Genomic DNA, 17,017 nt, shown 5'->3' with positions numbered 1-17,017 from the left:
TCTTCTACAGTGCTCCATAAGTACAGGGTTTCTGTTAGGCCTTATCTCAAGTTTCTGGCCAAAGTTCTTTCAGAGTTCCATATGAACCAATTCATTCATCTCCCAGTTTTCTTCTCCAAACCTCAATCAGCCTTGGCAGAAGCTAAATTTCAGACACTTGAAACAGTACGGGAATTATTATACCACCAACAGGAATAAAATCATTCAGGAACACAGCTACCCCCTGTTTGTGGCCTTTGCTGAAAGGGTTGAAGGTCAGGCCATATCTTCACAGACAATTTCAGAATGGGTCTCCTCATTTTTAAGAACATGTTATAAGTTAGCCAGGTTAGATCCATCTAGCCACATTAGGGCTCATTCCTCTAGAGCTCAGGTACCCTTTGCTGCTGCCTGTTTGAAGAATATCGCTATTTATGAAACTGTAAATTAGCTATGTGGATCTCAGTCCACACCATTACAAGACACTTCTGTTTTGCAGAGATTCTCAGATCACACGCCTGCTTTGTTAGGACTACTTTTCAATCATTGTTTAAGTAGGACTCCTACTGTCCATCTCCAAGCAAACAAATAACTGGTTGTTAGTCACAAAGACTGGAATCCATGTGGACAATCACTAGAAGAGGAAAGAACAGTTACTTGAAGTACAGTAACTGTGGTTCTTTGAGATGTGTTGTCCACATGGATTCCACAACCTGCCCTCCTTTCCTTCTACTACAGAGACCTACTCCTCTGGGATTCTGTATTGGTGAAGGAACTGAGGGATGGTTACACCTGCTCCACTCTTTATGCCCCTGGGTGGGGAGGGGTGACATGGGGACATCTAAGGCCCAAGTAATAAGAAGTTAATTTTATAGTAGAGGGCAGATATTAGATGGTGAAAAAGGAGAGGGAGGAGGTGTGGCCAGAGTGCACTGTGCTCTAGCTATGTTTAGCTGGCAGACTGTCCTTAATGGATTGTTGTGCTCTGGCAGCTCCTAGGTCACTCTAACCTGCACCTGAGGCCAGGCAGAGAATCAGGAACAGGGCCGGCTCCAGGCACCAGCTGAGCAAGCTGGTACTTGGTGCGGCAGATTGTTGGAGGCGGCATTCTGCCCAATCCTAGGGCGGCATGGTTGCTTTTTTGTTGTTGTTATTGTTCTTGTTCCGCTCCGGCCGCCCTGTAGGGGGCGGCGGCGAGGAGAACCAGAGCGCCCTGCAGGGCAGTCCTCTTCCTTCCCTCCCCGCCGACTGGAGCGGAGCCCTCGCGGCAGGAGGCGGTGCAGCGGGAGGGGCCGTGTGGCAGCGCCCCTGCTGTAGCCCTGGCCACCCCTTCTCTCTCTCTCCCGCCCGCTCCCTCCCCCTCCCCCCCAGCCAGTCCCCCTGCACCCGCGCTCCGGCTGCGCCGCAGGTTTTTTTTTTTTTTTGCTTTGCCGTTCTGGCCGCCCCGGGTTTTTTGTTGTTGTTTTTTTTGCTTGGGGCGGCCAAAAAGCCAGAGCCGGCCCTGATCAGGAAGCACTAGCTAGCTCTCTGATGGCTTCCTTCCAGTTTGGTGCAACACAGATTGGCCCTAAATTTAAACATTTTAAGTACATTTTGAGAATCTGCACTTCCCTCATACTTTTTGATCATCACATAAAGTGCAATTTTCAAAGTCTGAAAGTTTTCCAACCCAAGCTGAACAACCTTTAAAATATTATCTCATGTTAACTTTTTATACAGGGATGCCCTGCCCTCATTAATGTGAATTGTCTTTGGACTTCAACCCTCTGTGCGTGTGACTGATATGTGTAAATGACTAAAGAATATTTATGAGAGTTGAAGTCAAGGTATACTAATCAAATCTCTTAGGCAAGTAACTATGGAAACCTGCAATAGATCTTTATCTGTTTATTAAAAACATTAAATCTGAGAGGAGTGGAGAAGCTACTATAACAGAGTTCATACTTATGAGACCTTATTTTCAGTGCAGCAGGTGTTTGAGTCATAATAACTTCACTTGGCTAATTATTCCACTGCTTGTCTGGCAGTGACTTGTAATATCCAAATTAAAGAACAGAATGCATCAAGTGTTCCTGCATATTTCTAGCAATAACTAACTTTGCAAGTTACACAGGCCCAGATCTACAAAGGGACTTAGGCACCTAGAAAATCACTGGAATGACACTGCGATCCATGGTGCCAAGGCTCCCTATACAATGAATAGGGAGAGATAGGTATCTCAGAATGTAATCCACAAAAGCCTGCACACTAAGCAGGGAGCCACCACAGCTAGCCAACAGGAGATGCCCAGGGAAGAGATGTGTCCTAAGCATTTACCTGTGTTATGGGAGACACAGGTTTAATTCCCCCCTCTGCCTGAGAGGAAAACAGATTTGAAGAGAGGTCTCCACACCTCTCAGGAGAGAGCCCTAACTACTGGGTTATAAGATATTCTGATGTGGGTCTTTCACAGTCTCTCCACTAACAACAGAGTACAGCATCCACCATCTTGACACAATGATTCATTGAGGTGCCAGAGCACTGCTCCTTCCATGGATAACAGAGTTGTTATGGTTGTGACAGTCAATGTGTCTGATAGGGGTTTTAGGAAGAACACAATCAGACCTACCCCAGTGAGAAATTTTCCTGTCCTGGTCAGAGCAAAATGTTATGTCTCTATGTGCACTCCCTACCAAGGAGGAAATGAACACCAAGGGTAAACAGTGAGGTGACAAAATTTGCAGATGATACAAAATTACTAAAGATAGTTAAGACCCAGGCAGACTGGGAAGAACTACAAAAGGATATCTCAAAACTGGGTAACTGGGCAACAAAATGGCAGATGAAATTTAATGTTGATAAATGCAAAGTAATACACATTGGAAAGCATAATCCCAACTATACTTATAAAATGATGGGGTCTAAATTAGCTGTTCCAACTCAAGAAAGAGATCTTGAGGTCATTGTGGATAGTTCTCTGAAAACATCCACTCAATGTGCAGTGGCAGTCAAAAAAGCGAACAGAAAGCTGGGGATAATTAAGAAAGGGATAGATAATAGGACAGAAAATATCATGTTGCCTCTATATAAATCCATGGTATACCCACATCTTGAATACTGTGTGCAGATGTGGTTGCCCCATCTCAAAAAAGATATATTGGAATTGGAAAAGGTTCAGAAAAGGGCAACAAAAATGATTAGGGGTATGGAATGGCTTCTGTATGAGGAGAGGTTAATAAGACTGGGACTTTTCAGCTTGGAAAAGAGACAGCTAAGGGAAGATATGATTGAGGTCTATACAATCTTGACTGGTGTAGAGAAAGTAGATAAGGAAAGGTTGTTTACTACTTCTCATAACACAAGAACTAGGGGTCACCCAATGAAATTAATAGGCAGCAAGTTTAAAACAAATAAAAGGAAGTATTTCTTCACACAATGCACAGTCAACCTGTGGAACTCCTTGCCAGAGGATGTTGTGAAGGCTAAGACCATAACAGGGTTCAAAAAAGAACTAGATAAATTCATGGAGAATAGGTCCATCAATGGCTATTAGCCAGGAACAGGATGGGCAGGAATGGTGTTCCTAGTCTCTGAAGCTGGGAATGAGCAACAGGGGATGGATCACTTGATGATTCCCTGTTCTGTTCATTCTCTCTGGGGCACCTGGCACTGGCTACTGTGGGAAGACAGGATATTGGGCTAGATGGACCTTTGGTCTGACCCAATAGGGCCATTCTTATGCTCTTATGTTTATATCGCAGAAGCTGGCTTAGCAGAGTAGCTCCTGCATTCAGAAATACCTTTACTCATTGAAAATGTATTTGATGGTCTAACGATTGACTTCTGCATCTGGAAAGAGTAAAAAACAAACAAACAAAAAACCAACTAGGCTGCAGCTCCTCTGTGTGTTAGGACCTGGGATGTGAGATTGTGAATGACCTTTTGCCAAGCTGGGCACGATCTCTAGTATACGTCTTCCCATCTTTTCCACTTCTCCCCAGGGCAGTGCAAAAGATGGGAAGGAGAGAGTGGCAGAGAAACTTTTCATGCTTTGCTGGCTGAAGATGCAATGGCTCTGAGGATTAACCTAGTGTAGGATCTTTGGATGTCTCTGTCTCACAAAAGAAGTCTGCTACTGCAAGATCAATTCTCCTTCTCAGACCAGACAAGTTTAAAATTAATAGCTGGATTAAATGATTATTGCTTTAATAGACACTTCCCGCCCCTCCTCCCCAAAAAATAAGTCAACAAATAGCACTTGTTCTACTAGCTGGTGCAAAGTCCAGAGTTTAAGTACCATGTTAATCAAGTGAAACATAGAACTGAGTTCCTTCAGGAGGCTTTTATTTGGGTGTGAGTGTCCAACCAAAAAAGTCAAGTCTCTGTAGTATAATGTTCTCAGTGTGTTCAAGAAAGAAAACTTTTCTACAGATACCAACATAAAATCTTCCTTAGGGCATCAACCCTTATTACAGTCCTGCAAGGTCATAGAGCACAATATAGTAACCTTATTTTGCTTCTTACATTACAACCCAGATTGAACTCCTGCAGGAGGTTTTATTAGTGGGAGTGTTGAAAGCAAGACACTAAAAGTAATTCTTCCACTCTACTCAACACTGATAAGGCCTCAACTGGAGTTCTGTGTCTAGTTCTGGGCACTACACTTTGGGAAAGTCCAGAGGAGAGCAACTAAATGATTAAAAGTCTAGAAAACATGATCCCTGAGGAAAGACTGAAAAAATTGGGTTTGTTCAGTTTAGACTGAGAACAGAAGACTGAATGGGATATGATGACAGTCTTCATTACATAAAAGGCTGTTATAAAGAAGAGTTGACCAGTATATGCTGGCTAGCATATATTTATATATGTCATTAATGATATGTATTATCCGTACCATATGCATATTAGTAGGCATGAAGCACAAATAGCATTAAGCACATCATAGCGGTTATATAGCCTAAATTGGACTATACCTTTACTATAATCCTGTTCACTTATGTTAAATATTCCACAGCACCTTGCATTAGCAGAAATAAGCCTTTACTTAAGTAGATAGGAAACCTATCAGGATCAGGACATATGAGTATTTTACCATAGCAACAGGTTATTATCACAAGCCAATACTGGAATATCCCAAAAGAAGATAACAAGATTGTTCTACTCTTGTACAAACCTGGAAGTTGCCTTCATAGACCAGTACCTGGAATGGTAGTTGTGACGGGTTTGATCACAGAAAACCCCTTGGGAACTGCCAACTGATGTGCTGAGACTACCCCTGCCCCAGCTTTCCCTTCCAGCTTGGGACTTCAGAGCCCTGCCTTGTTTGAGCCAGACACACTAGCCTGCTGCAAACACAGGTCCAAGTCTGAAACACGTCCCCCAAAAGCTGCAGGCTTAACTGAAAACAGCTTAAGAAGTGTTCCTGTCTCCAACACCCAGCTGCCCAGTTCCCAATGGGGTCCAAACCCCAAATAAATCCATTTTACCCTGTATAAAGCTTATACAAGGTAAACTCATAAATAGTTCGCCCTCTATAACACTGATAGATATGCACAGCTGTTTGCCCCTCCTCCCCAGGTATTAATACACACCCTGGGTTAATTAATAAATAAAAAGTGATTTTATTAAATACAAAAGGAAGGATTTAAGTGGTTCCAAGTAATAACAGACAGAACAAAGTGAATTACCAAACAAAATAAAATAAAACACGCAAGTCTATGTCTAATACAGTAAGAAAATTATTACAGATGAAATCTCACCCTCAGATGTTTCAATAAGCTTCTATCACAGACTGGACACCTTCCAGTCTGGGCACAAACCTTTCCCCTGGTACAGCTCTTGTTCCAGTTCAGGTGGTAGCTCGGAGATTTCTCATTATTGCAGCCCCTTTTGTTCTGTTCCACCCACTTATATATCTTTTGCATAAGGCAAGAATCCTTTGTCCCTCTCTGGGTTCCCACCCCTCCTTCTAAATGGAAAAGCACCAGGTTAAAGATGGATTCTAGTTCAGGTGACATGATCACGTCACTGTAAGACTTCATTACCCACTTGCCAGCACACATGTATACAGAAGACTTCCAAGTAAAACAGAGCCATCTACAGTCAATTGTCCTGGTTAATGGGAGCCATCAAGATTCCAAACCACCATTAATGGCCCACACTTTGCATAATTACAGTAGGCCCTCAGAATTATATTTCATATTTCTAGTTTCAGATACAAGAATGATACATTCATACAAATAGTATGAACACATTCAGTAGATTATAAGCTTTGTAATGATACCTTACAAGAGATCTTTTGCATGAAGTATATTCCAGCTACATTATATGCACACTCATTAGCATATTTTCATAAAATCATATAGGGTGCAACATCACAGTAGTATCCAAAACAAACAAGGAAAGTAACAGAACAATAAGTTAAGGAAATGTGACAAACTGATGGTTTGAATTTTAGTGACCTGTAAAGAGATGTGTAACTTGTAAAATCATCCTGTAAATATTACCAACTGAAATGGATATGTTTGGGAGCATAGCTTCTGCTTTAGGTGAATGTAACAAAACTGCACAAGACAGGTTCCTGGAAGCTGGTATTGTATAGAACCTTTTTCCTGTACTATATTGTTATTGGCTTATAGCAATAAACCTGACATTGGTTAATTGGTCTCTTGTGTATATTTAATAACCAAAGTGTGGTCAAACAATTGATTAAGCCAGGGGTCGGCAACGTTTGGCACGCGGCTCGCCAGGGTACGCATCCTGGCGGGCCGGGCCAGTTTATTTACCTGCTGACGCGGCAGGTTCGGCTGATCACCTCCCCCACTGGTTGCGGTTCCCCGTCCCGGGCCAATGGGGGCGGCGGGAAGTCGTGGCCAGCACATCCCTCGCCCGCGCCGCTTCTCGCTGCCCCCATTGGCCCGGGACAGCGAACCACGGCCAGTGGGAGCCGCGATTGGCCGAACCTGCCGCATCAGCAGGTAAATAAACTGGTCCGGCCCGCCAGGGTGCTTACCCTGGCGAGCCGCGTGCCAAACGTTGCCGACTCCTGGATTAAGTAATTTTTCAACAATGGTGATAAATTGTTCTCCTTATCCACTGAGGACAGGATAAGAAGTAATGGGTTGTGTGAGCTATTTTCCTGATGACCCACAAAAGGTAAAGAAGTGAATTGGCCAAACTATTTATCCAAGATGTTATTGATTTGGCAGCACTGACTGGGCCATTGCAAAACCAGTTTACAGAGCTCTCCTCTGATACAACACTGGAACTAAATTTCTCTAGTCAGAAACTCAGCAGATGTTGATTGTCTCTGAAAGAGAAATTAATTAATTTTAGTTGCAGAAGTTGAAAGTTCTTATACCATTTTCCTGTTTGCATCTCTGTGAATGAAGTTTCTCTTAGATGGTGATGATAAAAGCAAAGTATCATAATCATCTGTTGATTGAAAATTACTTAAGACTATGTGTTTCCCTATTCAACATTTTGTTGAAGATCTTTCATCAGCACAACAGGCTTTAAACTAAATGGTGTGGATTAACACCAACCCTCCCCAAAGTTGTTGCTGTTTTGTTTCTAAAAGCCAGCCTCAGCCAATTTTACCACTAACTGACAAATTCTGAAAAGATATTGTAGCTTCTTTTTGGCCAGAGTGGTTAGCCAATATGTGGTTGCCAGGTTGTTTCCATTAGGAGGAGAAACTGATGATATGAGTCTGGTATTGTTTTGGGTGCAATTTTATTTATTTGCAAAGAATGTTCACAAAGTTCTATTTCTGTGAACACAGTTATAATCAATGGGAGATAGTTTCCTTGCTCACAATTTCCCAGCCTGCCTTTCCAGCGAGTCCTGTGCCCCAAAGAACTCTTTCTCTGCTCCCTCTCAAGGCCATGTTCTCCACTGCTTCTCTTGCTTTGAAACGAGAGTAGTTCAAAGCACACTGGGGAACTGTTAGTGCCCAGCAGCAAGGTCCACACAGACACTTAGTTCACGGCAGGCTACTACAGGGTAGATTTACACCTCAGCTTGCTTCACACTAAATGTTCATGTAGACAAGGCCTCACGCTCACAGACGCAGCTGCATCCAATCAGTCTTCCAGCCCTCGCATTTGCAGTCTGACCCCAGGGAGACCCTCAGCCCACATGGCTTAGCTTCTTCTCAGGCCTTGCTGTGCTTCCAAGGGATGGGCAGTGGCTTCTATTGTTTCATCTCTTACTACATGTGATGGGATTTACACACCCTACATAGAGACTAAGGAAGTGAAAGAGCAGTACTAGGCCAAGAAGGCCCTGCCCATCAGCAGTTGCAGAGCATGCTCCAGTTGGAGGATCTGCTCAAAGTCAAAAGGGAATTCTGACAGTCTAGCAATGAGGAGAGAGAAGGAAAGGCTGTTTGAAGGGAGAAAGCCAGTTTCCAGCTTCTGGGGACAGAGTGATTCACAGGAGAGGGGTCTGTCACTGTTGGTAACACCCCAGTTGGGAGGGTAGGCCTTGGCCCTTTTCCCATCGCTTCCTGCTGAGAGACGATAGCTGAACTTTGGGAAGAGAACTGGGGAATACTTATTTGACCAACTGAGCTGCTGAAATTGATTGGGAATTCCCTGCTAGGGTGGAGGTGGGGGTTGTCACCATGTCCCAAATTGAAAAGAGAGCGAGGGGGTAGGAAGCAGCCCAGGGAAGGCTGATCAGGTGCACGAGGAAGAGGTTTCTGTGCCTCTCTCCCCTGGGCTGGGACACGGTAGAGAGGAAGAGTCTGGGTCCCCCTACTTTCTTCCCTCTTGCCCTTCCTGTCTGGGGAGTGATGGACCACAGCTTGACTGCTAGCCCACAGACCATCAGGGAAGCCTCTCCCAGGACTTTGGGAGTGGAAAGACTGTCAAGCCATAGCTTGCCTGCAGGCCTCTGAGTGGACCCTGCTACAAATTGGTGGAAGGGCTATCTAGGTCTGTGCACTAGCCTGCTGGCCCCCAAGTGGAACCCACTAGACTATACAAAGGGGCATTTAATTGCTCCTTCCATTTAGCCTGAATGAAGGGGGCTTAGTACACCCATCAGTTTGAACCAGATTGTGACTGATGGCAGCTATTAACACCTTCCAGCTTAACAGTACCTTAAGATGATATGAAAAAAACGGAGAATTATATTTAGGTAATATTGATACTTTTTATCCTTATTTTGGTTCAGTTGTTTATTGAAATTATTAAAATAGGGGAGCCGGATTCTCACAACAGTAGAAATTAGCAGTTACTCCACTGATGAAATAGCTGAAGGCTGCCCGGTGTCAGCTGGAGATCAGTGGAGTGTAGGAAAGTTCTGGTCATGCCCCTTCTGCTACAGTCCAATACCAGCAGCCGTGATGGGGTGCGATACCAGGGGTGAAATCCTGGCTCCATTGAAAGCAGTTGGAGTTTTGTCATAGATTTCAGTCAGACCGGGCTTTGCACCACCCCTGGGGGATCCTTCCATGGGCAGATACGTTGGGTTTAGATTAGTAGCTACCACCAGTGTGGCTCAAAGTAGTGTCACTGCAGCTGAGGCTTAGGGCCATAAAAACAGCAGTCCTACCTCCTGGCATTAAAACATGCGCTCTCCTTTATGAATCGTCTTTCTCTTCCTCCTATCTCTGCCCACTTCATTGCTTTCTCTTTACTACTTCTCTTTTCTTTCCCACCATTCTCTTCTCTTTCTCCCCTGACCATTTCGCTCTCATCCTGGTGCATTTGTAGTAATAGTTATTTCTGAGTCTAAAGGCAAATGGGAACATTAACAATAGTGTTTATTATGAGAAATTTAACTGCAGAAGCAGGCTACAGTTCAAACCACCAAAGGGGATTGAGAGTAAGTCAACAATCAATGAAAATTCAAGTTAGATATATTACTTTATCAGAATAACTCTCATTGGGTGATTGGTGATCCTGAAGGTGGAACATTGTTTCCTAGCAACTTCTGAAAGGTTACAATTAAACCTTTTGTGGGTGTTAATATACTACATGCTTCTGTCTTTTTCTCTCCCTCCCAGTAAGTTTCACTCCTGAATATTCTGTAAAAACAGGCTACAGATTCATATACAGCAACTACTTTCAGGGAAAGGAGCTGCACGGGCTGAGTGGTTTGTGTCTAGTGAAATAAGGTGTTCACAGAAACATTCAGAGATTATTTAATGTCCTGAAGAAATTTTACATGTGTGACTGAAGTTAAATATATTTTAGAAGGCAATGAGGATGACTCATGCAGGAGTGTGCTAACATGTGCGTGCCATTTAGTATTACTCATCTATTTACTAACCAACCCGCTGTAGTGCAAGAAGGGGGACACGCCTCTCCTTAGTCCTGTATTCATGCAAATCTTTGGGTGTAAAGTATGCTTTTCTTTTATTGTAAAAAGATAAAACAAAAACTGGCTGACTTCGGGAATTGATAATGGGGTATAGAACCTTTAATCTCAGCCGTTGATAGTTGCCCAGGTTGATCGTGTACAAAAGTCATGGCTCTCTGCTGCCTGTTAGTGGCCTGTGTGAAATGAGTTGCTGATCTCAGTCCACTTCTTAGGGTGGACTTTTGTATACTTCACTGATGCAGTCTTGAATAGACTCCCTATGTAAATGTGCATTTAGGGGAGAAGGGGTTCCTTGTTCAATATTGCAACATATCTCTTGGCAGTTCCTCTTCCACCTTTCTAAATCTCAGCATGGGAGAAGGTTTTTTTCTCTCTCTCTCTTTAAATATATGCTAAGGTGGTTCTTGCACAATGAGAAATGGTGCAGGAAAAAGCTTCATAGGAAATAAGAGGCTATTTATAGTGTAGTTAAGACCAAATCACAAATATGGGTAGGGAACTCTTTGAGCAGAAACAGCAAACATGGTGGCTATTTGTTTTTCCTCTGAATTAGGAATCAAGCACCATGAGTTTCATATCGATTAGTATGTCACATATGGAGTATAGCTGACATACAACAAGAAAATGGCTATTTGATTATGCTATGTTTTATCCTTCTTTATCTGCTCTTTGCTGTAACACTATCTCTGATGTACCATGGTTCCCAGTCACCTGAAACCCTGTTAAAATTATTCTTATAATAAGCAGGGGGTTGGACTAGATGACCTCCCGAGGTCCCTTCCAACCCTGATATTCTATGATTCTATGAGTCTAATAATGACACTTCATACACTGATGTGGCATGGAGTGGGGCAGCTGAGATATGTAACAATGCCAGCTCTGTAGCAATTTCCTATATATTTTACAGCAAGCTAGCATGTAATACAAAGATAATGTTCAGGTCTAATCTTCACCAAGTTATATAATTTTCAACTGCTGTAAATTAAATATTTGTATTGTGAGGTGAGGGGAGAAGAGAACTTGGAACACATCTCCACCCTGTAAGCAAATTATTTCCAACATCTATGTTAGTCCAAATAGTGCATCCTCAAAATGCCACGTCTCTATCTAATGCTCAGAATGATTATTACTCATGCTAGCTGTGACCAAGAAGTACAGTATATTGAAGTAAATTAAGCACAAAGCAAGTCACCTGCTCAGTGACAACTGCAGGAAGCAATAATCCATGTAGTTTATAGGGGCAGCTCTTCCTCTGAACATATAGACTAGGATGTGTTGTTCAGAGTTCTGTACTCTAAATTATCCAAGATAACAGAAGTCCAAATCAGTTGTATAAAATTGCTTTTTTGTAAAAGTAAGCAGAAGTTAGAGACAAAGATTAGCATAAATTGAATGTTTAAGTTAAAAGAATTGTGATAAGAGGTCTTCAGAGCCCCTGGTAAAGTCATGGGCTGGCATAATAATGAGCTGAAAGATTCTAGAAATGGGAGGAAATATTTGTGGTTGGAATCACCAAATGCAGTGCGGCAAGTGAAAGTCTGCACCACAGACAGAAGAGGCTGCCTTTTCTACCTTTGCTGTTCTTTTGAGACAGGGTCGGACTTCAGTGACAACAATAACAGTTTAGGCCATCTTAATTAACCTTTTCTCTTTTTCTTCCAAAAAAGGACAGTAAATACCTGTTTTAATACCATCTAAAAGAATGTCAAGCAGTGTTTTTTCTCTATAAAAGACTATGAAGCTAAAGGGAAAGGACCCTTGGACTGAGTCAGGGAATGAAGGAGATTCACAAACATTTTAATTAGTATTTTGTTGTTGTTTTTAACATCTATGGGTTTCTGCATGCCACATATGAGGTATGGGTATCAAAACCAAGTATTTTCCTTTTGGGACTTGTCCAAATCACTCTAACCCACTTGTTTCATATATATATTCATCACTAGAGGCCTCCATATGACTTCTTAAATCAGCCACTTGTGGTGTAATTAGGACATTATTTTACAGGAAGAAATCCATGCTGGGACTTGAACATGGCTAAGAAAGCAGCTGCTTCCAGTTGAAGCAAATGTATTTTGTCACGGTAATCTTATATATATTACTCATGTTTTTTACATCTTAAACATCTGTTCACACTATCCAGTAGACAAAAGGATTAAGGACTCTTACATCTAAATGTAAAGTGCTGTGAGGATTACCTTCATAATCTCAAACATTACATAAAAAGTGTTGAGTTTAAAGTACAATATTGCAATGATTTTGTAAGCAGCAAGAACAGCTATTATGTAGTCTGCAATTGTTTACGTATCACTGTGCACATTAGAAGCTGAATTACTGAGAAAGTGAATATTTACCAGTGGATTAGTCATTCCTTACTCTTTTTGGTAAGTGCCATGGTAGCCTTTAACTTCCAGATAGCAAAACCTCTAGAGATCAAAAGAAGAGACCTTTGTTAATACCTTATTTAAGGGTACCTCCAACAGAGCAGCAAACTCACCCCAGTATTGCACTGTGCAGCTCGTGCGCCTAAAGATCATACATCTCTGAGATTGTTCTAAATATTTCTGCTTACTGTGAAATGGAGAAATAAGGTCTGGACACTGACTATAGATACAACCACTGGGCAGATGTGAGTGACATTCCTCCCCATCAAATAAAATGTTACTGTGTCTTACGCTTTCTCGTGCTACCCCCAAACATTTTTATTTTAAAACCTCCTGGAAGTCTGCGATGTCCTTCTCTTAGGCCATGCAGGCTTCCAGAAACCAGGTACTCACTTCAGTAACATTTTCAGAGATGGAGTGAGAACTATTTTGTTTTCTAGACACTGGTCAGTTTATGGTCCAGATGCTCTCTGAACCCCCAGCCCCACTGCACCACACCATACAAGCGGTGCAAAAGGGATTCCTCAGTAGATGTAACTCCACTCTAGCTGACATCTGCACCTCCTTCCCTTCCTACCTATGGGGGCATGTCAGGGGCAAATAGAAGTATATTAGTAGCATAGCCAGAGTGTGCTGTGCTCTGGGTATAATCAGCTGGTGGACAATCCTTAGAGCAAGTGGAGTTGAGAGCAACCTGCATGCTTCTCAAAATGTCACCAGGGCTGGTACAAAATTGGCCCGAGAAGATGGCTTCTTTGCTACAAGCAGTGGGGACGTCAAGATGAAATTTCACTGATAAGAATTGCTCCCTTTCCTCCAGAAACGTGGTCAGAAGGGCTTTTATTCTGTTGCTCCCATCAAGCAGGAAACAGATTTGAGGCCCACCTCCAATAGCACTGAATAATAATATTTATCTCCTATATAACCTATCAAGAAAGAAGTACCATTAATTTACCATGTCTCTTTTGTCAAAAGCTTTAGCTTGCTTCCTAATTTTCTCCCATCCAAATGTAGAAAAATTTCATAGGAAAACTAGATAGTTCTGTAAACTGAATTTTATTTTCATCTCTTGATCCCTAGTCATAGCTCAGAGCATTCCAGTCCAGGTCAGGGACCTCTTCTGATTCCTGTCTAATCTAATCTGGCAAGTCTAATGTCAAGAGAATGGTAAAAAGCTAAATGAAAACATAAATATTTGCAAAATGGTGCATTGATCATACAAGTCATCCATGAACATAAATGAAATGTATCCTATGTGATGTGGAGTTTACCTAATATACTATATCTTTAGTAGAAAACTCAGATAAATTACCCATAAAGTCCAGACAATTGTTGGAACTGCTTATACTTTAATTGTTTTTACTGCTTGTACGCCTTTGAGCTTATGATGCACATTCAAAGCATTTTAGGAGGCCTTTTTCATTATGTAAAAAAGAAAGAGCATACACCTGTCTTAACATGGCATGCCTTATTACTTTGTCAACCATGCACTGGTTTTCCATTAAAAGGACCTTGAACCTCAATTTTAAATCAATTAACACTGGCATCTGATGTGGAATTTTACAAACAACTAGTTGAGATCAGCAGCCATGAGAGAGAAGCATAGCTTGTGTATGTAGATCATGTCAGTTTAGTAATAAACTTTTTTAAAATTGCTAAATTTTACACTGAGGAAGGAAATGTGAGGAAGCAGTGAAAATCCAGTCAGATCCTAAATTATTTCGGATACCACTAAGCCAAGTTTACAAATGAAGCCAATAATTAAAATGGTTCTATAATTCAGAAAGTACAAGTTCTTAGCTGTGCTAGGGGTGTACAGGCCTCCCGTTTTTGTTCCTCTCCTTGTTTGCCTGTTGATAGATCCTTCCCTTTTCCAAATGATTCATCCACAGGAATGGGCATCTCAAGGGTGTGGACATCACTGAGTTTCAATGTTCCAATTCTATTATAATAATGGTTCCTATTTCCTAATGTTATAAAGGTCTCATGTCTCTATTAACTGAATTTGGGCTATCCTGGGTGGGAGGATCTGAGCTAATCATGAAGAAATTTATTTACAGGAAGTTCTGGTTTATCTTGAATCTTCCGTTTCAGAGCCTAAGTGATTCTATTTTCCTGTTTGCTCTTCTCTGCCTCCAGCAGCTAAAGTCAGTGGTGATTTCCATCTTCCAGGTGGCTCTTGAGATACAGTGTTATCCAGTGCATTGAAGTTCCTTGTGCATTCTAATCCTTATCTTTGACAACTTGTCTTCCATATTACAGAAGGACTTGATGGGAAGATTTTCAAAAGCCTCTCAGGATTTAAGAGGAATTAAGTTCGATGGACGCTAGCTTTTGAAAATCACCCCTGTTATGTTCTGCAGGTGGTTGAAATTGCCATTCTCCATCTCAGATAGACTACATTATCAGAATTACTTTCTAGAAAGAGAACATTAAATAAACCCATCTCAAGACCTGATATGACGCTTTTCTTTAGTCAGTACCTATGAAAATCAAGCCTTTTTTGCATAGCTGTTTTCACTACTTTCCTTGTAACTTTACTCACACAAGTAGTTCCACTTTCATATTTCCCATACTTTCCATGATAAAACTGACTGAAGTTAAACTGACTGGTCTGTAATTCACTGGGTGGTCCTTATTCCCCTTTTTATAGATTGGCACTATATTTGCCCTCTTCCAGTCCTCTGGAATCTTTCCTTTCTTCCATGAGTTTTTGTAGATAATTGCTAATGGCTTAGATATCTCCTTAGTCAGCTTCTAGGATGTATTTCATCAGGCCTGGTGACTTGAAGACATCTAATTTGTCTAAGTAATTTTTAACTTGTTCTTTCTCTATTTTGGTCTCAGATCCTACCTAATTTTCACTGGCGTTCACTATGTTAGACATCTAATTGCTACTGAACTTTTTGGTGGAAACTGAAACAGAGGAGTCTGTTAGCACATTTGACATTTCTACATTTTCTGTTATTGTCTTTCTCTCATTGAGTTACAGGTCTACCCTGTCCTTGATCTTCCTCTTGCAACTAATGCATTTGTAGAATGTTTTCTTGTTACCCTTTATGTATCTAGCTAGTTTAATCTCATTTTGTGTCTTAGCCTTTTTAATTTTGTCCCTACATGCTTGTGCTGTTTGTTTATGTTCATCCTTTGTAATTTGACCTAGTTTCTGTTTTTTGTAGGACTCTTTTTAAAGTTTCAGATCACTGAAGATCTCCTGGGTAAACTAGGGTGGTCACTTGCCATACTTCCTCTCTTTTACTACGCAGTGGGATAGTTTGCTCATGTGCCCTTAAATAACTTCTCTTTGAAAAACCGCCAACTCTCTCGACCTATTTTTTCCGTTAGACTTGCTTCCCATGGGATCTTATCTACCAACCCCCTGAGTTTGCTAAAGTCTGCCTTCTTGAAATCCATTGTCTTTATTGTGCTGTCTTTCTTCCAGTCATTCATTAGAATCATGAATGCTATCATTTCACAGTTAAAAGAAAACACAAACATAACACACATAGCTTTATACAGCATACATGAACATATCAGTGATTATGTTCCAGTTAATAATATAGTACCTATGTTTCACTTAGATTAGAATAATCCTTTTTAAAATCAAACATTTTGTCAGCGAAATACATCCTGTGAAAAAATGATACTCAAATATTGCATAACAGAAACCATAAATATTATAAACAATCATATCAAAATGTTGATAAGAAATATTAGTTAGAAGTTTTAGAAATGTAAGCATACATACATTCACATAAAATTATTCTAATCTTAGATCAAAACCAAAACAAATGCATTGGGGTATTGGTGATTTGAGCTCTGCTTTTGTGCTTTGTGATACCACCGGGTTTAGCCAATAGAACTGTCACTTTGTATTAAATGGTTACGCTCCTGTTCTATTTGTCATATAGTCAGAAATAACACATAGTCAATAGTAATGTATTTGTGTGACATAATTAATCTTTTCGGTGAGTGCCAATATGAGTCATTGGATGGGCCCCTTATGTAGCAGTAAAAGATCTGGGTTTCATTCCTAGCTCTGCCACTGGCCTATTATATGACATTGGACAAGTCATTTCACCTCTCTGTGCCTCACTTTACCCATCAGTCAAATGAAGATAATAATATTTTGTATTTGCCTCACCTTGAGATATATGGATGAAAATCACTATTTAAATTATTTTTTTTAAATGTCTACAAGTTTTGTAGACTAAAGCTTGTGATTCCTTGGTTCTTGTTGGAGATTCCGGTGGTGCAAGGGGTGCTTAAAGCCACCACAGGCAGGTATCTAAGTATTCCCCCAGTGCAAGGGAATCCTTTGATAGCACTGAGCTGGCATAGCCACC

The sequence above is a fragment of the Chrysemys picta genome, chromosome 24, assembly GCF_011386835.1.
Source record: "Chrysemys picta bellii isolate R12L10 chromosome 24, ASM1138683v2, whole genome shotgun sequence".
NCBI lineage: Eukaryota > Metazoa > Chordata > Testudines > Emydidae > Chrysemys > Chrysemys picta.
The sequence above is the reverse complement of the archived record's forward strand: the minus strand, read 5'-3'. Positions refer to the sequence as shown.